The sequence below is a fragment of the Platalea leucorodia genome, assembly GCF_965183815.1.
Source record: "Platalea leucorodia genome assembly, chromosome: 7".
NCBI lineage: Eukaryota > Metazoa > Chordata > Aves > Pelecaniformes > Threskiornithidae > Platalea > Platalea leucorodia.
Genome location: NC_138829.1, coordinates 53003291 through 53026614, shown reverse-complemented (window position 1 = coordinate 53026614; position 23324 = coordinate 53003291). Strand labels below are relative to the sequence as shown.

Genomic DNA, 23324 nt, shown 5'->3' with positions numbered 1-23324 from the left:
CAAAAAAGAGACATTGCAGCAATGTCTCTGGGAAGATGCCTGTATGTCTTCTGCTTGTTTAGCATCCTTGAGAGAACAACAGACATGAGGGAGAAGCTGTGGCCTGTGAAATGAAAAGGATGTTGTCCTCTTTCTGGGAGGAGGAGTGAGATCTAAAAAGTCAGGGAGTAGGAGTGAAATGAGGGATGCAGGTGTGCACAGTGGGGTCTGCTCTGGGCTCCCCTGCTCTCACTGGGTAAGGCTCTGCAGGAAGAAAAGTGAGGAGGAGATCAGTGGGAAAAAGGCATTGTGGAGGCTGCTCTTGTGCAAGGTGGAACACTGGTTGTCCTGTCGGTCCAGGCTGAATCGGAGCATGGCCGGCTGGCAGTGGGAGTGCACGGGATCGTCTCCCCTGAGAAAAGCAGAGTGGTGAAAAATCTCCAAAGGAGAGTCTGGCTAGCAAGTACTTGTGCCCCAGCCAAGTTGGGAACTTGTTTAGAGGCTGGCTGAGAAATGAGCTCTGTTCATTGGTGGTTTGTTGGTGTAAGAGGCTACTGTTGTGTAGGCTTGTTCTAGTATCAGTGCTGAATCTGCTCTGACACTCCATGCTGTCTTCAGCAGTTCTGTGGCTTGCATCCAGCTTGCTCCAAACCGTGTGTATAGAATAAGCTTGAATGTATGAAGTTGGAGTCCTCAAATGATGCGTTTTGTGCCTTGTCCCATGCCAGCTAGCCACTGCAGCAGCCAGAGTGGTTCTTCTGGTGTGGCACTAGCTCCTGTATTTCTGTAGTGACCATAGCATCTGTGCTCCTTCTCTGTAGCTGGCTTTGCCGGAGCAAAAATGAGATGTCAGGGAGCTTAGTGTTATGTGAGGGACTGGAATTCATCCTCCAGAAAAAGAAGGCTGGCCTTGAGAAACCAGGCTTTGATTGGTATGATAAACAGATAAAACAGTAGTTAAGTATGATAAATAAAACATCACTGTTTCTTGGAAGTAAATATGATACAGACCTCAGCTTGTATGTGTGCTAATCCTGTAACTAACTTTTCCATTGTCTCCCCTTGGATCTGTGTCTGTTGATGCAATGGCTCATTTTGGGTCCTGCCGTGTTAGGCTCCTGCTGCGAACAGCATGACTCCCTCCTTTGTAGCACACAGACCCAGCAAACGCTGGTGAAAGCAGGAGGTACCTCCTGCCTGTGTGCATGTGTGTGCACGCACACCCCTTGCCTTCCATGCTTGTGTGCAGAGGCTGAATATGTAACCTTATAATATGACCTTGGTCATGCAAGGTTTCTCCCAATCTTGTTTTCCCCTCAGACTTTTCTTGATTTGCATGATATTGTATGAGGCCAGCCAGCTTTTTCTGGAGGGCTTGTCCCACTTTCCATGCAGGCAGCCTCACGCAAGTGGTCTGCTCCCTGACCTGCTTTGACAGCCGTGTGCTGGCTTCTTGCTCCGCTGATATGGGAGGGAGTATGAGGATAAGTGCTGGGGGGCTAGGCAGAGGGAGGATGTTGCTGTGCTGATTGGTGGTGTGACCTCCCATCTGGCAGTCAGTGTAGCTGCTGATGGATGAGGAAGTACAAGCAAATCCTTGCTCTGCTTTCTGCCTCATTGTTCTGCTGGGGGATGTGGTGGATGTGAGTTGTACTCAAGTCTGTGAGGGTCAGATCTGCTCTCTCTACTCCTAGGAGTACAGATGTATGTCCTCCATCCTGCTGTACTCAGTTGCAGCTGACAACTCTGTGGCTATTCTGGTGGCCCCCATGAATTTGCAAACATCAAGGTATTCATTCTCAAAACTCACACACACTGGAAAGAAATTACTACCATGACCATGGTGAAGGTGGGAAATGGAGGCATGAGGGAGTCAGACCTAGATCTGGAAAAGTGCTTCTGCTCCTGCTTTTCCACAGAAGCAAGGAGGCTGTGTACTGGTGTGGCTCAAAGTCACAGGGTCTTACCGGGTCTGCAGCAGAGCAGGGAGGTGGATGGATGAGGGTGGAAATCTCTTGGCTGATGCATCTGGTACAGTTGTACCATGGTTCCTTGTGCAGAAGGGACGAAAGCCACAGTATGCATCCCAGAAAGCCACCACAGAGGCAACAATCAGGACGTATTTCTGACAGTGGCTGGCAAAGTTGACACAGACATGTTGTCCACTGCTAGATCAGTTCTGTGTTCCCATCCCTGCAATACACCCAGTATTGAAGGATCAGTGGCTAAAGACATCAGGCACCTAATTAGAGATGTTTTCAAGTGTGAAAAGCATTGTCGTCTGAAAATACTGGCCCTTTATGTATCTCAGTTGGTCATTCAGAGACTGAAGTCATTCCACAAACTCTGGTAACCTTGACCAAGAGTCAAGGAAAGCAAGAAGACAGAGCTGTAGATTGTGGAGGGAGGTAGGGCTGTAGAGTGCAGTGTGGATTCAATGTGCAGATGATGATCCATATGGGGCTGTTGAGCAGACACGGTGATAGAGACAATCAGTTGACATTGGACTGGGAGGTCCACCAGCTGGCTGCCTCGTAAGTGTTGCTGTTTCCCTGCTGACCATGCTGACTTCTGATAGGTGGTAGAGGATGGAGGGTGCTTTGAAGCACACAAGTTTTTTTTAAACCACGGACAGTGATTATTTAGAGCTGCAGCAATGTGCTTTTTGTGGGTATACTACTGCAGCTTAACTTTGGCCTCCAAGAGACTGGTTTGCTACCACCCCCACCACAAACCACAGGATCTTAGGCCTGATCCTAGGCAGAGTGTCATCATAAGCCCGCCTCAGTCCTCCTGCCATGGGGCAGACCACATGAGCAGCCCTTCAGTGTGGGTCTAACAAGGCAATGCCTCAGTGGGGTGAGAGCAGTTCTCTCCCTATTTTGTAGCAGGCACAAGGAGGATACAAACAGGAGGAAAATGGCCTGTCTTGTCTGATTGCAGCAACTACTGTCATGGTTTTCTTCTTGAGATCATTTCCTGTCTGCCATCCCAGGCAAGAATTTGGGCAGTTTTCCTGCAAGGAAGAAAGCTAGGACTTTCAGACCCTGAATAACATTTGCTTAATAATTAGTCATCTGATCCCCACAACTACTGCACCTGATAAGGGCCAGACAAGATGTCCTCTGCTCTACATCCCTTCCTTGATGAACGGATTAATCTGTACAGGTAAGAGAGAATACTTCCTCCACATCAGTTTACACCTTTGCTGTTCCTCCTCTTCCGTGGGGTATGTCCCAAGCAGCCACCCTCTTCCAACCTGTGAAGTATCCAGTCCTGGCTGCTCCTCATATCTGCTAGAAAGTGAAAAACTGCACTCCAAGTGCCAAGTTCTGGCTGTGTAAAATCGATTAATCCATGAGTTTATCTTACTTCTTGTTCCTTCCTGGCGTTTTGCTGGTAGATATGATCACTCTTCCTGCTCATGGGTAACATTTCTCTACCCCAAGTATCTACCAGTGCCTAGAGCCAGGGCAGACACTGGGCAGGGAAAGGAGAGGTGTTATTACAACCTCTTATTTTACAGCTGGGGAACTGAGGAATGGAAATCCACGTTAACAGGAAGCCTGGAGAAGAGTTCAGAACAAATTGTTGTCCTAGTCTGGTGCTTTGACTGCAAGATCAGCTTCCCCCTTCCTTTGGTAACTGATGAGTGTTAAAAGATTCAGCACCCAACTGTTGATGTGTTGCTAATCTGATTTTCTGATGAGTGAAATGCTTTCTCATATGAACCCTGAGAAGGTGGGATTTTGTTTCCTTTTATCACTTCAAGCAAGGTTGTCTTGTCTGTTGTTTTAATATTTTAGGTATCTGGTCTTAAAAGTGATGTGAGTGGAGGGCTGGAATAGCAGTCCTTTCCATGTAAGTCTTCCAGGCTGTAAGCGGGACTTGTGTCTGCAGAAATTGATAGATATCCTGTGGTAAACTGAGTGTCTTGGCTTGTTGTGGGTTGGAAAAGCAGTAAGAAAATTCGGGCAATTGAAAAGAGGTGTTGTAGCCCACTGGATGGGGATTGATTTAAAAACCAGAGAGCTTTAGGATCTTGATTTGTGTTGGTGGCAGGTGATTAGAAAACGAGCCATCTCCCTTTTGGTCACTTGTTGTGGAAAGATCTAAAAAACAAGATGCAGTTAATTGACCAAGTCTTTTGAGGATAAAAAAACTTCCCGGGGAAAAAAAAAAGAAGGTAGATTTCTTCAGGAAGCGAAAAAAACCTTTACTTTTTCTCAAAGCAGTTTCCGAGGCACCTAATCTAATCTTTCCAAAACAATTCTCTGGCAGCCAGGGCTCACATATTTTAAAAAAACAGTGTAGAAAGGAATGTATTGTGACAGTTTAATTTGTTGCTGAAATACGGTCACCTCTTGGGTAATTCATAGCAACCATGGAGTGGATGATAAACCTGTTCAGGATGGGAGGTGAGTAAAGGGAGGCTGCTCAGATGAAGCTGCCAATGGAAGATGCCCAGGCAGAAGTATAATTCCTGGAATTTAGGTTCATCTTCTTTAGGTTCATCTTCTTCCTCCTTTGAGGTGGTGCTGTAGCCTGTTCACATCTTCTGAACAGGGCAGTTGTTGCTGACTCCTTGCACGTGTCCTTGCTGTGGCAGCAAGGGAGGTTTTGGTAGCGATTCTCCCGGGCAGGTGGTAGGGAAGACCCTCTGTTAGTGGCCAGCTTTAGAGATTAAATGGATGCAGAAGAAAAGGTGGAGGCTTACAGCACATAAGGTACAGGTTCCTGTACCTTCTAGTCTCTGGTTGGGGACATTGTAGTCATCAATCCATGGGTACAAATTGAGCTGTGTAAAGCTGGCTTGCAATCTCCACCATTTTAAAGAGAAAACAAAGCGATTGCAGGACGCTCCTGAGAAGGCAAAGGAAAGCCTGCCTGAGTTTGAGAAGATGTTTGAAAAGAAAGAGGTATGGAGTTGCTTCTGTAGCCCTATTTAGGGTCCTCAAGAAGAGTGGTGTCTGAAGTGTGCTTCTTGTGAAGAGGTGGGAAGCTGAGTGACTAGCAGAGGGCTGGGCTTTTTCAGAGCATGGTACTAAGTACGTGTTTTTTGGCAAGCCCTGCAATTGCATTGCAACATGTTTATGAGGTCTTGTTCAAATTCTGCTGGAGTTGGTGGAACTGTGTTGACTGCAGTGACCATGGGCTGGCAGGCAGTACAGCATCTCTCAGGTCAGTTTCATCTCCTTTATTTCAAAGTCTGCATCTAGAATGAGTTTATTCAATTCACAGTTTAGAGTACCTTCAGAATAAATCTCAGGGGAGGAGAAAAAGGGGGGGAAAAACCCACCACCAACAAAACAGATCAATGTAATCCAACAGCTCGTGCTATGGAACTGGGATGCGACTGGCAGCGATTGTCAGCATGGCTTGCTCTGCAGGGGCAATGCGAGGAGGTACCTGTTGGGACTAGGACACAGAGAGATCACATTTAAAATCTGAGGCAGGAGCCTGCAAACTTGGTGACGATTGTCCACTGGGGTGGAAGAAAAAGCTCTGCCACCAGTAAATCACCCTTTCAGGGAGCTAATTTGAACTTTTGTTTTCTTCTGAACCCTGCAGTTCAGTCCCACTGCGGGTAAATGTCCTGCAGTCTCTTCCATGCTTTCTTTTTTCCCCCTGTTTGATTTGAGGGCCCTTTCTAACAATGTATTCCTCATTCATCCTGTTGTCAGGGTAGTTATTCTGCCTGCAATCCCTGTCTGAGCTTCATTTTCTTATTTTCTGTAGCACAAGGGCTGATGGCTTCACAAATCTTAGAATAACTCCTCAATCTCTCCCCTGGCCAGCCTAGCAGCATGACAGCTCCATTTAATGTGTGCTGTCTGCTTTGGCTTCCTGCCCCTAGACTCATTATTTTGCATTTGTCTGCATCAAGCTCCATTGTTGCCTGCCCCAAAGGATCATATATCAGAAGTCATGACAAAAAGAAGAATCCTCAAGGTTAGTCTGTAAATCCCAAGTCTCCCCACTAGAAGAAACGTGCAGTCTGGGTGTTCCACCCTTTCCTCTCCCATGTCCGTGCCCCAGCCCTGTTGTGTGCGTGCATCCCTCCCTCCCTGCCTGTCCTGGTGTGTCTCTTGATGGGCACGAAGTGAGCCTTGCAGGCTCTCCAGGCAATGCTGTTCTCATGGCACAAAGTGTTTGGTGCCTGGGACGTTTCCCTTTCTTCTCCTGCTGATGCAGAGGCAGATTGAGACCTGTAGCTCTACCTTCTCTTCAGCCAGCCCCCAAAATGACTTGGATCTACTTGGAATATTGTTACAGGGAAAATATTGTGAAGTTTTCTCAGTGGTAGATACTTCAGGGCATGGGCCTCTCATCTGCCACTTGAAGTGTAGCATTACCTGTGGGCTGTTGGGACTAGAAGTGCTTTCATGTTAGGTGCAGTGCGAGATAGTCCCTCTCTGAAAAGCTTATGAGCTAAGTGCAAGATGGGGAACATGAAGGTACGGTTCATCTGTCCAGATGTTGACATCTAACATCCCAGCTGCTTCCCCTCAGCTCCCCTATATAGGCAGTGGAGGAAACAAGCACTTTCATCTCATCCTAATGCAGACAGATAACTGAAACAGGTCAGACATATTGTGCCTGTCTCTTCTCATTGATAAAGAGGCTCTGGATGATGGGCTCTCATGGAGATGTCTGTGTTGTAGGCGAGATGAATCCCATTTTGACTAGCTACATTGAGCAGGTTGGGGTAGCACAAGAAGAGAGCAAGACAGTGTTGAATGCAGCCTGTCCTTGTCTTAGCTGTGTGCTGTCTCCGTTGGTAAACCTATGCCTCTTCCTTTGCTCAAGAAGCTATCCTTCATTTTGGTTCCTTGCTGGTCAAGAGCTGGAGGGATGTCATCTAGACAGTAACTGGAAGACAGAGTTAAACACCTCTCTTAGAGGTGCTCCTAGCAAAGGTGCTAGGACAGAGCTCCAAGCCTGTCCCAGCTCTGGACCAAGGGGCATTTTAATCAAGTGAAGGCAGAAAGTGTAGGTAGGAATGGGGCAGTTTTGTCCCTGTTTCATCCTTTCATACTGAGGCCAAGCAGCTGCTAACATAGGTCAGGTGTTACTTGGATACTTCTCAGGAGCTCCTGACCTCGTGCATGTGCCCAATCAGCAGTCCTGCTGTATTGCAGTGGGTAAAGACATGAGACCTCTAAATTTGGAGCTGAAACAAGGGCATGGGGACTTCGTATTGTGGATTAACAGATGATAGCAGCAGGAGCCCTGTGGTGCCTCTACAAGGGTTGCACATCTGGGTGTTCCAGGTTTGGTGGGTAAAGCCCTTTCTGTTAGGGGAAAAAGCTTTCTCCTAACACTGAAGTGCTATTAAATGCCATACTAGGGCTTTGGGGGTAATGGAGACAGTTTCTGTAGTTTTGTATCCCACTTGAGCTGAACCTTCACGTTTGCTCTGAAGACCCTGGCGTGGTCTGCAGGGAGCAGGTTGGAGGAGACCCAGAGCTGTTCTTGAAAAAAAACTGGAAAAACAAAGCTGAGCTGACTGGAAGGAATAAAGCCTGGTAGCCTGGGGAGGATTTTCTTGACTGGCTGAGTTTCCCCTTTGATTGGGAGCACTTGTTCCATCATGCCTTTTGCTGGGGAAGAATTAGCCCAGTGGCAGAAATGTGATGCACTGGGCATTTCGGGGGTGAAAAACCTGTCTGCAGCAAGAGCCTGCATAGCTTGAACTTAGCCTTCGAGTCCCTGTACTGGCAGCTGGTTGCAAGCCTGCTCGGCAGGGGACGGTGCCGTGCCAGTCTCTTTACTCTTCGTCTCATGCCTGTGTAGTCAGCACTAAATCCTAAGACCCTGAAGAAAACCAGAGTCAGTTTTGTACCCCACTTTTTTTTTGTTACTGAAACTCATGCCATAATTCCCATCAGTTCAGACACCCATAAAATGGTGGTTAGCTCTGGAGAGCCTCTGGAAGTCTACTGTGTGCACTACAGTTGCTTCAAACTTCGCAATAGCAGGGAATTTATTAGAGGAAAAATTCCTGGCTGACCCTAGATGGGAAGCACACATACCGTGCTACAGAAAAAGGCAAAAAAATACCTTATATTCCATTATATAGTGTATTTCCCTCACTTCACAACGCGTCTGATCTCTCCTGGTTACATGTGCCCACCACAAGCTTTTCTGCTTTCCAACTCGTGCTTCTAGGGGACAGAGAGGGCAAGGGAGAGCATATGAAAACCTTCAGGAGGCTTTTAATTCAGGAAGAAAGGTCTGTCGGGGCCTTGTAGTTAAAACCCGCAGCATAAGTTTTGCTCTGATACTTTCCTTGTTGTCCTTCCCCTCTGAACTTTGGTACAATAAATAGCGTCTGTGTTTGAAGAGCATCCCAGCAGCGAGGCATCTGGCACAGCATCGGGTCCTTGCAGCTTCTTGGCGTTTCTGCTGCATGTACCCTCTTGCCTGGTCAACAAGTGCATCGTCAGTGGCACCGAACAGCGAGCGTGCACCTGCCCCTTTTGCCCGCTCACCCAAGGTAATTCCTTCTGTTACTCCTTCCACGCAGCAAAAACAAATCAGAAAGGGAGAGATGTTAATGCAGGGTTTTGGTTTGCAAAATGATACCTGCAGTGCCTTGCTGTGCACTGTTAGTCATGTGCAAAAACCCTGAGCCCCAGCCACAGGAGTGGTATCGTGCTAGTACCGTTTTTTTTGCTGCGATCAGCCTGCTGCTGGTTGGATGCGCTCCGGCAAAACAGTGCTTTTTACTTGTTAATTTTTGCCACTGACAGTATACTCTCTGCCTTGTCAACAGGAGACGGCTCATAGGTCTCTGGGAGATGTGCAGTGGCATCGCTCGGCTGTTTGCTCTCCTGGTTGAACAGGCACACATGTGGGTCTTTGAAAGCTGGTGGGAGAAACTAGGATCCATCAGTCTATTTCACGAAGGTTTTGTAACCATATGACCTTCCTAACTAATTTCTGTAATTCCCTAATGACATATATGTGTAACTAAATCTAGGCAGACAAGTCTATGTCAAGCCTTAAGCATGGGAAATTGCGTAATATGATAAAGTTGCATATCATATCCAGGGCAGAGCTAACCTTGTTGCACTAAGAACTTCCTTAAGATTTTACCTTTAGGGTGGGAAGACGACTCCCATCACAGGGAACTCCAGTTCCTTCCCATACTCCACCAAAGGCTGCTTTGGTTTCTGATTCAGCTCTTCAAATACTGTCTAGTGGCTTCAAGCTGGATATGAAATCAGCTGGTATTATTTCCCCTGTGAAGGCTAGAGCGAGGGAGAGAAAATTAAAGCAACTTGTCTTAGCCTGAGTCAGCATTGCAGAATTGCAAGTGTGTCTCTGTAGAGCCTAGTGAAAGGTCCCTGCCTTATCTGGCTTGATATTTTGCTGGTTGCACAATTTGCACATCCCATAGATGCAAATATTTTGCTGGGATTGGCCCCGGTTGCCCAAGGAGGGTGTTTGTTCAGATTCTCATGCTTTGCAATTAATATAAGCTTCTCAGCTCTGCGTGAGAGAAAGAAGGGGAAGTGGTGCTAGGTGTTTTGTTTTTTTTTTTCTTTTTTTTTTTTTTTTCCCCTCTCCCTGTGGTGGTTCCTCACCAGCTGGCTACTTTGAAATGAGCACGTTGTGGTTTTTTTCCTTAAGAAGCAACGTGTCACTGCAAATTCAACTTTGGAGAGGTTGTGGGAGCTTTTGTCCGCTGGTGTTGTGGCTGCTGCAGGCAAGGCACAGACAATATGTAGCACTGTGGGTACCCAGCCTGTGAGCTGGGTCTGGTCAAAGTGGATGCCAGCCCAGCTGAGCGGCATAGTCCTCCTTCCCTGGTACACTCCTACACTTGCTCGGCAGTGGTTGGGAGATGCTAGACCTGCCTTTCTCCTTTGTATCATCGCCCAAATCAGGAAAGAGCAGCAAAGTTCACACCACAGGATGTTGTCAAAGGAATCTGAACCTGGTGCGTTACAAATGAATATCTTTTCTCCACCTCCTTCAGCTAAGGCAGCGTTATCTCAAGAGGGCTGTATGAAGTGTGCTTGCCACAGCCGTGCCAGGCACCAACAGAGCTCACGGAGATATTAATGCATGTTCTCTCCTGAGCTACTGGATGAAAATTAGCTCCTTTAGAGGGTCAAGTCCCCCCATTTTAGTACAGGTTCAAAAAAAAAAAGGTATCTAGTTTAGACCTGGACAGCACGCTTCATTTTTAGGTATAGTGGCAAAACTTCGAGTAAACCTCATGAAGTCTGTGGTTCATTGTGTTTTCCAGAGTACTCCCTGAACTGGTAATTTTTTTTTTTTTTGTGCTCTTCAAGAGCAGCGATTCCCTTGGTGCAGTAGAATAAAAGAAGCACTTGTTTAAAGTGGCATGGAGGAGTTGTCACCCTATAAAACTCAACCTGGGCCATTGGCTGTGCGTGATCTCGGCCAATCACATCGGTGTCTTCTTCAGACCTTGCAGGCACGTGGAAGTCTCTTTTTTGGGGGAAAAAAAGGCCAGCTACGTTAATTTTTGTATCTGATCAGGATTTTGACTGTTAGCTTAAGTCAGATTTCCTGTTTGAGTTGACATAGTATGTCCTGAGTTTGATCAAAAATATGTGGAAGTAAGGGTAAATGAAGCCTGTGGAATGGCAGCCGCCACTTGGAACAGCTTCTTTACGGTAGATCTGCATTTGGGTAAGAAATACTAACTTCAAATACATTTTTCTTCAATGCAGGTCTTATACCCTCTCTGTCCTATCTTGGGTGTGCAGGTGAAAGGCAAAAGTCATTATATGAGGTGATAAAATATCTGTGATTAGTAGGTGTTTGAGTCCAGATCCTAGACCCTAATCAGTCTCTGATGGAGGAAATTAATTTAGAATGAGATAACCTTTACCCCGAGTTTTTAAGGATGGATTGTGAGGGTAAGTTGACAAACTCCAGCTTTCAGAGTTCAATGCTTTCCTTGCTATTGGAGTATGAATTTTCCTCTTGTGCTGATATACTCACTCTACAAAACACTGCAGCATCTCTTGTTGCTTCAGTAGTGTTTCAGGTTAAAGCTGGCTGGTTTGACATGCGAGCTGGTGGTTTTCCATGGGCTTTTTCTGTTTTTAAAAAAGCTTTTTGCAAACATTTGATTCGTTTTTTTTAATGTAATTTTATTTTTTCAGTTAAAGTTTCTGTGTGGGAACAACGAGAGCTATGTGGGAATTGTGCCCACTATACAATACCGTGGCCTTGAAGGTTTGTTGTAGGGGGACACATAGTCCTCAGGGAGCTGCTTTCTGAAAATAAGAGGATTCAAGGGGGAGATCAAGCAGCAGTTTATTTCCAGTTAGGTGTGAATGACATCCAAGAGTGAGAAACTGCTGTGTGTGCCTTAGGAGCCCTGAGAAACAGCACTGGTGATCTCCGCTGCTGTCAGATGAAGCAGGAAGGCTTTATCAGCACATCACCCCTTTCTGAAATCTCACCAGTGGCTTGTCTCTCCACCAGGCTCCTGTGAAAGCACGCAATCACATTTGAGATGTCACAATACTGGCAAGACTGTAAAAATTCAGAGTTCAAGCTTAATCTCTGAATTTCTTCTTCTAAGGAAGGAACATTTTGTCCTACCAAGGATTTGAGGAGAAATGGAGCCATGAAGTAGAGCCCCTGACTGCAGATACTTTGGTGTTCTCTGCTCCCTTTAAGAAAACAAAAGAAAAACCAAAACCCACCAAAACTCTGAATGAGCTGCTTGTTCAAAAGTAAAGACTTTCTGTAATTGTTCCTAGTGACTATTTCCTCAGGGGGATCGTTTCCATATCTTATGAGTAATTTCTGAGTCCAACTCAAAGCTCACAAGACAGATCGTGTCGTGACAAGAGCTAGGAAGTTTGCATCATCTGATTAGACTGGATCATCTTTAACAGTGCCGGTTCATGTCACCTGTCTGTTTTCTTTCTTGCTTTTTCCTAACAATGGGGGGAAGAAAAAAAAGCCCAAATAGCTTTGCGACATTTATCATTACTCAAGCACTCTTGCAGTCTTGAATGGTCAGCAAAGGCACCATTGACAGCTTTTGTGGGTGAGCAGAATTGGAGAGGAACCCCAGGCTGTGCATAGGACCAGGCTCCTACCACTTGAACAGCAACTTCATAGCTGTTACAATTCATATTTTCAATAACAGATCAAAAGAAGCCTGAAGGTGTGAAGAGGCGTGCAGCCACTAGTCTGAGCAAGCATGTAGTAGACTGTGGTCTTTTGGTGCACATCCTATCTCTGTCCCACCAGCCCTGCCTGGAGCCCCTTTAGTGGTATTTGCCATAGCCAGAGGGAGAGTTGTATGAGGTTTTTGATGCCCTGAGGTCCAGTTTTCAACCTCCTTTCCAGAAAGCATGGCTGAAGTATCAGAGCTTCAGTTCTTCTGTGTTTGCCGGCGTTTGTGAGGGCAGATGCTGAACACAGTAGTGACCAATAGAATAAAAGGTCAGGACTGGTTTGCTGGTGGCTGAGGCCTGATGGCAAAGGGTGATAGCATGAAATGCTCCCAGCAATCGGTGATTGCAGGGTGATGTAGGTCATGTAACAGATCTTCCCAACCCCCCCAATCTAATAGCATATAGAAAATATAATAAATTTTACTTATTATAATAAAGTTGTATTATTATATGCTGGGAGAGTGAAGGCAGATACTTGGATTTTTCCCAGTGGGCTGAAGGGAGGTTCAGGTTTTGTTTTATTTATTATATTTTTAAACCAAACCAAAGAACCATGAGTGAGCTTGATCTTTGCTGCAGCAGTTCCTCCGCTGTGGTCCCCAGGCATTGTCTAACAGATGCCTGCATGTCCACTAGGATGGATGAACCCAGAGACTGCTATATAACACATGCAGGCTTATTTTTGTCACCCCTCTTGCAGAAACTCCTTAGGGAGGCTCTGCGTGTCCTTAGGAGCCAGTGGTAGGGGAAAGGAGGGGATGCTTTGTGCCTCTTAGCAGAGGGTCCTGGGAGGACACTCTGCTGCTGATCCCAGGAGCAGGTTCTCTGTGCCAGCACCCACCAGCACCATGTGCAATTCCTCATGGCAGCCAGATCTCCAGGGAGGAGGAAACAACTCGGTTACCTCCTTCCTTCTGCTTTATGATTGCTGACTTTTATAGCTGTGCTGTAGGCACTCTCTCTGCCTCCCTGGCTGAATGAAGGTGTATTTTTAACCCTTCCTTTCCCAGGAAATGTCAGTCTACCTTGCTACTGTCTCAAGATGCTGAGAGGGATAAGTGCTCCAAGTGGGCTAAGGTTGAAAATTAAAACAGACCAAGTGAGAACCTCAGCCAGTGTTGACTGTCTTGGCTTTAGTGGCTTCACTGCAGGGACTCTACTTTTTACCCTTTCCTTAAGGTGATCCTTCAAGGTTAGACCTCAGTTTTGGGACTCACGCATTTGGTTCTGACTCCTCAGCTTGGGCTGTCTCCCTTCCTTTGGGGAACTCAAAAATCTTACACCTTGTCCATACTACATATGCACAGTGGCTTAGGGCTGTCAGGAGAAGTCAGCTTTGAAGTTCTAAGCTTGCCTTTTGTGGTTATATTTTTTCCAGGCCAAATACAGAACTGTTTGCACGAGCCTTATAAAGTCCAAGAATAAATCAAATGAACACTGCTGTATTTCTTTTTTAAATGTCTCTGCAATGTGTGCTTCCCCAGCATTGCAGCAGGATCAGAAAGTCTGAGAGGCTAGTGGGAAGTGGCTGGACGCTGGGAAAGAAAATGGGAAGCCATATATGCAAGCCTGGTAAAAAGTGATGTTTATAGCTTGGGGTCCTCATTGCTGCAAGGTGTTAGGGAAGTCGGTGGCTTCAGAAGTTAAAGATATGAGTGTTGTATGGACAGCAGAGGCAACCAGAGTTAAAAAGAAAGAAATTCTCCAAAGTGGAAACTTTGTTGTAGGAGCCCCCTTTTTTGTTTGCAGAACATCTGGCAGGATGAGACCCTGCTCTTGGACTGCAGATGATTTCCACTGGGAAGAGTAAAAGAAGGTTTTGGGCTACATGAGAATCCCGTACAGCACCTTTGATGCCTGGCTGTCACTTACACTGCCCTAATGAAATTACATTACAGTAATTACAGCGCATTACAGTTCAAAAATCTGTTGTTTCCTCTCTTGTTGTTTCCTCCCCCCCCCCCCCCCCCCCCCCCCCCCCAATGTGCATGATCTTTTCTTGCTGCTGCCTGGGGAGTTTGCTGTGCAGAGATTGATCTGTGATGGAGGTGCATTGCCATGCCTGACAAAAGGATGCTTCATCTAGAAGGGCACCTGTGGGCTTACGTTGCCCCGTTTTACCTTCCCCAAGCTGTCTCTTCCAGCTCACGCCGCAGATGTTTTGGGCTGTACTTTGCATGGTCTCTTTCTTCGTGTACTCTCGGGAGAAACCAAGTGCTGAAGAACAGGGTGAAATCCTGTCTGTGGGTGTTGTAAACAGCAGCTGTGTCTGGTTGCCAGTTACCTGCCAGGGTGGTACCAACTGTGGGCAGGTGCTGGTCTCTGGCTGACTTCTCTTCCTACTAAAGACATTCTCTCTCTAAAGACTTGAAGGTTTTCTTCTTTCTGTTTGCAGTTGGGAGTGTGTCCAAGTTCCCTTGCATCTTTTTGTCCATTCACTTAATGAACAATCTGACTCTTTTCCACAGCGAATTGTCATCCCTGTGGCTCAGGGCAGAGCATGCTTCATATCCGTACCTCTTTCAAACAAGCAAATTGGTTAATGTGACTGGAGGGAGCACTTGCCAGTGCTGTTATGCTGGTCCAAGTGAGTATCAGAGCCCTGTGTGGCCCTTTTCTCCATCAATTGTTGATCTGTGTGGAGGAACACCTAAGTTGAGTCAAAGAGGTAGGGCAGGGTCTCCGGAGCTTGATGGCCATGTCAAGTGCAGTGCCAAGGCGAGATCTGGGTCTGCTCATTGTCTCTACCAGGGATGTCTTGAGGGGCTGGGGATCAGCTGAGGGATTTCAAGATTTCAGTTAGGTACACCTAACCTTTAGGCGTTATCAGAGGGACCTCAACTGCTCTGCTGCTCTCGGAGGCTTTGCTTATTTGTTAATCCGCTTGTCAGGCTTTGGTGCTGAGGTGGAGCTACATCTCTCACAGGCTTAGTGTCTTGCTTTTCTATGGTTTCTTTTCAGCCCTAGTGTGCCTGTGGATGCTGGCTGCGAGCCCACCCAAATCCTGCATGTCGTCGTTGCTGTGGGCTACCAAGGAAGCTCTGGAAGGAAACCCCCCCTGCTTCTGCTGATTGTGCGGGTCTGCCAGCAGACGCTGGGGGCTGCGACAGAGGTGATGGAGTAGGCGTTGTGCTCCTGTCCCCTGCGTAATCAACCGCGGCCATTGATGAGAAGCACAGTCTTATGGCAAAAGCTCGAACATGGGGGAGCAGAAATTCCCAGCTTTACCATAAGTTTCCTGTGTGACCATCAGCGAGTCACTTAATTGCTGTGGGTTCCTTGTTGCAGGGTGGAGTTACTATTTCCTTGATCTGCTACACTGTGTGTTCCCAGGGGTGGGATATATGAACCTGTATGGATGCTACTTGGAGTTGAAGGAGCATGTCTTCTGCATCCATGCTGTGACACTTGCAAGACAGGCAGGATGAGTCTCTCTGCAATGTCCCTTTGTTGCTCCAGAGCCAAAAGAGGGAGATTCCTCCCTTTTCAGCATAGAGAGCTGTAATCTGTACATCTTCAGTCTTATTTGCAGCAGGTCTGTGCTGGGACAGTGATGCATTTAAATAATGCACCCACAGCAACATCACTTGGATTTTTTTAAAATCCGAACTGCTGCAGAGGGAGGAGACACGAGCATCACGTTAACAAGGCTATTGTGGCTGAGATATACCATGAGCAGCAAAGTGAGGTTTGGGTAATCCAAGACCCAAACTTAAAGTCTGCTGATCCAAACCTAAATCTCACACCTTAACCTTTGGACCTCTCTGTTTCTGTCAGCGTTGTGTGATGGTTGCTCAGTATTGCACACACAGTACATTGGTTGGCTCTGCCTGGCTTCAGACCTCGTTGTGACGAATTCATTTGGCTTTGCTGTTGAAGGGCCGGGTTTGGAGGTCTTCTCCAGACCTCTCTGCCAGCCATGCTCAGTGTCCCCATCCCTCTAGGTTGCAGCTGGCTGGTGCTGCAGCTGCTGGGTCCATAAATCAGCAGCGTGCCCCTGAATATCTGCTGCATAATGACTGATGCATATTCATGCTTGCAACAGCATTGTGTCACTCCACTAATAAAGTGTCCCGGTGGGAAGGAGAGCAGGGATGGGGTCCCAGCAGCAGATGCCTGCTTGTTTCTTTTTATCTCCTCTTCCTGCTGCCCCCTTGTCCTTGGCTCCCTAAGATGCCCCATTGCTTGCTTTTCTAAGGTATTTTCCCCAGCTCCTTCTCCCAGATTTGCTAAAGCGAGCCCTGCAGGTTTGGTTTTTGCTGTGGTATCTTCATCTCCTTTGTCCCTGCTCTGCTAATAAATAAGGGTGGGTGCCTGCAAAGGCACTGCAAGGGCTAAATGAATGCAGAAGGATGATCGTTATATTTGATCATGTAAATTAAATGGCTTACTAATAAAGGAGACACTCTGGAAGTATCTGATTTTGGCTGTTTGGGGTCACTCAAGCTGTTCCTTTGAGCTCTGTCTTTGAACAAATGGCATGAGCAGCTTTTTATTAGTGTCCCATTGGGAATGGAAAGGCAAGAAGGAAAACAGTGATCTTCCCTCATCCCAAAATGGACTGTCCCTCACCCACAACTAGCTCGCGGAGATGACACTATTGCACCTGTGCTGCTTTACCCTCTGTCTTGAAAAATGTGGGGGGGGAAAAAAGATGCTGTACCACCTTTCCCTGGAAAAGATAAAATTTTGGAGGATATGATTAGTGGCCTGTGATATACCACATGTGAGAGAGGGGACTTGAGCCATCCCCAGATGAGAGGACCTTGTTTCTCTGTGGGGCTGGTTAGCCATCCAGAGGGTGAGTGCTGCATGGGCAGCAGCAGACAGGGCTTCTGTTGTCCGAAGATACTCATTTGTCTGCTCTTCTGCTGCTGGCCAACAGCTTCCACCTCTTTCCACCCAATCCCAATGCCACTGGCTTGTTGTCTGAACCTTTCTGCTGCAGCTGTAGTGTGACGGGACATGTGCTGCATGCACTGTTTCATTCCTGGAGACCAGAGCTCACCAATACTATTGTAATATTATTTTGCTCCAAAACCTGGCCTTTTAAAAAGTCTCTTACCATTAAATGTTAAAAGAAAAAATTTTAAAAACTAAGAGCATTATCAAACAGTTCTTGAAACTTCCCAGCTGCAAATACGGTGTTTCCTTATCCATTTATTTGCTGTAAAAATACATGTGTGTTAGGATTTAAAGCAAGCAGGAAGCTGAACAGCCAGACCTGTTTCCATTGCAAATTCTTCTCAGTGAAAATGGCTTGGATGTGTTTCCTGAAACCAGCTTCCTAATTTTTCCCTGTCAGCGGTTGTTTGGGAGGAACAGGGAAGGATGCGGAGGGAGAGGAGAAAGGAAATCTCATAGGGGCAATGCATTTCTTGATTATAGGATACCTTTTTTTTGGCCTGATATGCACCGGTAGTGCTCAGGTTGGGACTGGCCCTTTTCTTAAGTGATGTACAAGGCCACCTTATACCAGTGGCTTCCCCCATTCTTGTAGCTGGACTTCGAGTGGGGAAAATGGCAGCAGTGCTCAGCCTGCCCCTCTGCTCCTAGCCCTACCTGCATTTCCCATTGCTTATCTGTTCATCAGAGCATCTGCCTCTCTGCTGACCACCTGCACCTGTGACCCAGTTGTGATTTCATTAGGGTAACTGGAGAGCAGGGTGCCTCTTACTGCACTCCGGGCTTTCCCATTTGACGTACCCTGCCTCCCCAGCCATCTCTGCTCAGGGAAGCTGGGCTGGGGGGGGAGCTGCCAGCTCTGACAGCCCAACACAAAGACCCAGCAGGAGACCAACGGCTTTCCCATCCAAAACCTCTGCTGGGAGCTTTTTGTCTCATGTGAAGACCCTGGATGGGAAGTCAGGTTGTCTGAATTTAGTTTCCAGCTTTACCACCCATTGGTGACTTTGGGCCAGTCCCTTGGCTTGTTTGCATCCCCTTACCTGTCTATACAACGAGGAGGATGGTGTTTCTGTTCATGCATGGCCACCACCCCCACCCAGCTCTAGCACTGGGTGCTCCATCTCTTGCAGCTTGGTGGCGAGATCTGAATTTGTCCCTTCTTATGCTGTTGCAACAGAGCGCCAGGCGGCTGTGACCTGCCGTAGCGTGATGGCAGGACCGGTGGGTCCTGGGAGAGGCTGTACTTCCTCTGGCTGTACTTCCTCTGCCTTCCCTGGCAGATTGCCTGTGGCTGCTCCTTTCATCAGCAAGAGAGCCAGGCAGAAGGCATCAGGTGCTTTAGGAAACCAGCCTGGAGACAGCATCTCTTGTAATCCCACCCCATTACTGGGCAGCATTTGCCCCAAAGCCTGATGTTCTCTGTCCCTGTTAATAGCTGAGAATCTCTGTTAATTACAGAGATCCGCTTACACTGGTGCTGTGTACTCATCTGGTCCAAGTTTCTACTTCATTGTGCCTTATATCTTGTGGGAAAATCAATAAAATTTGGTACTGAGTCTAGCAAGTCAAGAGATTGCTCAGAGCCTGGGTTTGTGGTTGCCTACCACACATTTTAGCAGTTATAGTTATTATCGCCTATAATGTAGGTCTTATTTTAAACTTTCCTGGGTACCTGTCCATCTCTTCATATGCTCAAGGTACATCACACTGCCTTTTGCCCACCCATTTATGTTTATGGAATATAGAAGGGATTTTAATGCAGAGGAAGGTTAAAAGCTGCCTCTTGAGCTCTGCCTTGGCTTCTCTGTTGCACAGAGTATGTTCTTCATTTGTTTTTCTGAAAAAGGCTGGGAGGCCTGGATACATCTCTTTTCCAGGGCGAGGTGGAGAGCTGCCAGCCCAGGCGGGGAAGCGTCTGCCTCTGAACCACCTGCTCAGCCCTGGGAGGCTGGAGAGGAGATGAAAGCGAAGGAGCCCTGGCAGTTTGCAGTCTTCTGCATCTCAGCAGTGAGAGCTTTTCCTCCCCCACACCACTTTCCCACATGCGTTGGCAGAGTCAACACGGGGTCCTAAGTCCTGACTGCAAGATAAGAGCTCAGGTTTTTTTTTAATTGTCCTCTGTTGTCCCAGCCTGCTTTGTGGTGTGTTCATGTCTTCACGCATCCACCTTTACCAGGCTTTCAGACAAAACGCCAGTCACATCTTTCCTTACACAGGCTGCTCTTGCTCATCTAGACTCTCAAACAGCACTTAAGTGTTAGATCATAAATCATGGGCATAATTTAAAAACTGTCTTTGATTTCCTCAAACTGCTGGCCCTGCCAGATGCAGACAACTGGTGTTTTCAGCTAGTGACTTGGGTGCTAGCCCACGTGGTCTCTCCCATCTGCTTGTGATTTTTTTTTTTTTTTTTTAAGGGTCTGTGTTCAGCAGTGGGGTGGGACATATCACTTGCTTGCCTGTTTCCTTCAGACGTTTCCGTGGACTGGCAGCAAGTAACGTGTAGAGCAGCATGCTTTCTCTCTGTGGAAGTTAGCTTGGAAGATTGATTCTTCTGCAGAGACTATGGTGGGATGGGCTCTTTGCTTTCAGGGAGAAGGGTAGAGTGGTGATGGTGGGAGGTGAAGATCCCACCACGATTTGCAGGCACGTCCCAGCACCTGCCAGAGTTTCCTGATGGCGTGCTGCTCCCTATGCCACGTTCATGATGGTGGAGACATGGGCATGAGCAGTCCCGGTTTATAAGCTCCTGAGACAAGGGGCCTGCTAATCTTTCTTTGGAGTGTAGTAATTTTGGTGGCCCATATTGGCTGGGGGTGCAGTTTCTTCATCCAGAGGGTAGCTGGTTTGTTCTTTGGATTTATTGTGTTACTGACTTGTGTAGGTTGTTTGCTGTTTTGGGTGGATTAGGCATAGCTGCCTACCTGTTGTTTTTCTTAGAGTAAGCTGGCAACAAAGAACTTTATTAAGAATATTTATTATTTGAGAGGGAAAGCAAGAACAGCGTAGCCGGACCTGCTTACTGCTAACAGCTGGTGAATGCACAGCTTTCCATCAGGGAAGAGAAAATGGGCAGCAGCTTTGGTGAGGATGGTACTATCTTGTTTTCTTTTGTTCTTCCATCTCTTCTGGAGAGGTGTTGTGGTTTAACCCCAGTCAACAACTAAGCACCACAAAGCCGCTCACTCACTCTCTCCTTGGTGGGATGGGGGAGAGAATCGGAAGAGTAAAAGTGGGTTGAGATAAAGACAGTTTAATAAGTAAAGCAAAAGCTGCGCATGCAAGCAAAGCAAAACAAGGAATTCATTCACTACTTCCCATCGGCAGGCAGGTGTTCAGCCATCTCCAGGAAAGCAGGGCTCCATCATGTGTAATGGTCACTTGGGAAGACAAAACGCCATAACTCCGAATGTCCCCCTCTTTCTTCTTCTTCCCCCAGCTCTATATGCTGAGCATGGTGTCATATGGTGTGGAATATCATAGAATCATAGAATTGTTGAGGTTGGAAAGGACCTCTGAGATCATTGAGTCCAGCCTGTTAACCTAACTGCCTGGTCTACCTCTAAACCATGTCCCTAAGCACTACATCCACACGTTTTTTGAATACTTCCAGGGACTGTGATTGTGCCACTTCCCTGGGCCGTCTGTTCCAAGGCCTAACCACTCTCTCTGTGAAGAAATTTTTCCTAATATCTAATCTAAATCTCCCCTGGCACAACTTGAGCCCATTTCCTCTTGTCCTATCACTTGTTACTTGGGAGAAGAGGCCTTTGGTCAGTTGGAGTCAGCTGTCCCAGCTGTGTCCCCTCCCAACTTCTTGTGCACCCCCAGCCTACTCACAGGTGGGGTGGGGTGAGAAGCAGAAAAGGCCTTGACTGTAAGCACTGCTCAGCAATAATGAAAACATCACTGTATTATTAACACTGTTTTTAGCACAAATCCAAAACATAGCCCCATATGAGCTGCTATAGAGAAAATTAACTCTATCCCGTCCAAAACCAGCACAAGAGGGAAGACGAGCAGGGACTTCACAAGCCTTTTGTGGTTGGGTAGTCGCTGGCAGAGGGGTTGTGTTGCCAGAGGTGCTTCAACTGGAAACTGTACAAGGGCTGGGCCTGGCGCAAGGACCTGTCCATGCCTGTTCAGGACCTCATGCAAAGCCATGGCTTGCACCTTGCTGCTGGGACATGTTTATGGCTGCTGTGGAGAGGCCTCTCTTCCAGACCTGCCTGTGCCTTGAACCTGCCCACAGCTTTCTGCTATTCTTTCTTCCAGGTTTCTCCTTGAATGTGTGCCTGTGTTTTGAGCCTCCTACGTGATGTCGTTCCTTACCTCTTTTCTTTTTTTCCTTTGCAATACTTTTGTGTTCAGTCTCTTGGGAAGAGACTGTTCCTTCAGATCTTGAAGAGCTTGTAGAAGATGCAAGAAGCCATTCTGTTCCTCTTACGCTTTTTTCTTTTTTTACTTAATAGAAGACATTTATTATCTCCAAGTCATTTCTCTGAAGCAGGGCCACCATTTACAACTTTTATTCCATCTTCGGCATCCCTCTCTCTCTTTTCATCTGTGGGCTGCATTGTCTGAGTTTGAGGGTCTGCAGTCAGCAAGCCAACAACAAGCACGTTGGGTTAGATTTGTGGCCCACTTGTTAATTTAAAAAGCAACAAGTAAATTAAAATGAAGCATTGGATAGGCTGTGTTTTGTAACAGAGCATCAGCTTGCCAGCCTCATTTTCCTAATCTCTTTCAGGCTGGGCAGGCCACGGAGAACATCAGCATTTTGACCGTTGAGTGAAAACAAAAGGTGGCATTTCACACCACTGGAGAGGTTCCTTCAGTCCCTCCAGAGGCTGTATTTTGTGATGTTGATGACAGTCTTGTGCATGAGCAAATGGAGAAGCCTGGACAGTCACCAGGATGAGCCAGCAAGGTTTGCCTTGTCCGTGTTCTAAAATCACCGAGTGGGGTTCCTGACTTGTGGGCATGGTGGACTGCCAGTAAAAGGCAGAGATGAGCGTTGTCCTCCTAGAGGACTGCAGACCACTTCTGCCTGAAGGGCATCTCTGCCCAAGGGAAATAAAATCAAACACTGTGGCATTTGTGGTCTAAGGGCTCCTTGGTTCCTGTGGACAGGGCTTTTGGAGGAAAGGGTGCCCAATCTGACATGTGTCCAAAGGGATTTGCAGAGATGAAACTGACTTCTGATGCCTTTAAATGCAGAAACTCGCGAGGGATAGGTAGAGGGTAAATGTTCAGTAATAAACAGTTGTAAAACTTCTGTCATGGCTGGCTTCAGGACGGCAGTGCTGTGTAAAAATCTGTCTCTTGGCTTGTTTAGTTGGCTTGGTGTCCATCTTGGGGGAGAAACAAGGCGACGGGAGGAAAGGGAGGACACAGAGAAAGCTCCTTCAGTGATCCTGTTGGAAGGGTGTCAGAACTTCCCTCATGGTGAATGTGTTGTAAACCCACTGCAAATCCCTTTTGCTTGACACTGGACCTTTTCTTGAAGCTATGGTGGTGTGATGGGATGTACTGATGGGGCCAATCCCTTGAGTTCCTCACCTCTGCTTCTGCTGAGTGAGTTTCTGGAGGTTTCACAGTCAGGTCCTCAAAAGCACCTCTCCCCCTGCAGATGAAGCTCTGTGCTGAAGAAGAGGGACCGTGAAGAACATCATGTTGTTCTTTGTAGGACACCACTGGGTCTCTGGGTAGCACCTGTAATCTTGATGCCTACACCTGCTTTAGGTCTTAGCCCCATGAAAGCTTGCGCCAAGAGTCTTGGTCCTTGCTTCTGCCGGCAAAGTGTCTGTGCTGCCCATCATGCGCAAGCAGGGGAGAAGATAAGGAGATTTGCCTTCTGCCCTCACCTTCATCCCCTCCCTGCAAGACAAAGGTAGGATGCTGGTGCCCACTGGGGCTGGGCACTTGCTGCACAAGGCTCCCGGCTTCCTGCACAAGGCTGGCAGATGTTTCTCGTTTGCTGGAGCTGTGAGGCTTCGGCTACCAGGCTGGGAGCAGCTGCTGCTGCCAGGCGGAAGCACTCGGCCAGGCTTTCCTAGACAGCTTTGAATGCGAGCCAGGAGCCCTCTTGCTACAGGAGAAAATCCATGAGGTCAGGAAATACAGCAGCGGCAGCTCCATGCTGGGGCTGTTGGCTTGGCACGCGGATCCCAGCCCTCCTCTTCCTGGATGGTGCACCTGAACGGCTCTCCTCACCATCATGCTCAGCTATTTGTTTGACAGCCCTTTGTGGCT

The 23324-nt window shown here is 47.3% G+C and overlaps 1 protein-coding gene across 3 annotated transcripts in view; it reads left to right on the top strand.

Annotated features, from left to right (window-relative positions):
• Positions 1–23324, top strand: part of HRAS (HRas proto-oncogene, GTPase) — a 43094-nt gene that overhangs the window by 5434 nt on the left and 14336 nt on the right. The window contains exons 2-3 of one of the 3 annotated variants that reach the window (XM_082318938.1): positions 15123–15273; positions 21820–21999. The exons of 1 other annotated variant lie outside the window; for it this stretch is intronic. The gene's annotated coding sequence lies outside the window, so the exon portion shown is untranslated. Of the gene's footprint in view, positions 1–15122; positions 15274–21819; positions 22000–23324 lie in introns of those variants that run through there. One more of the 3 variants, XM_082318939.1, reaches the window with a different exon arrangement.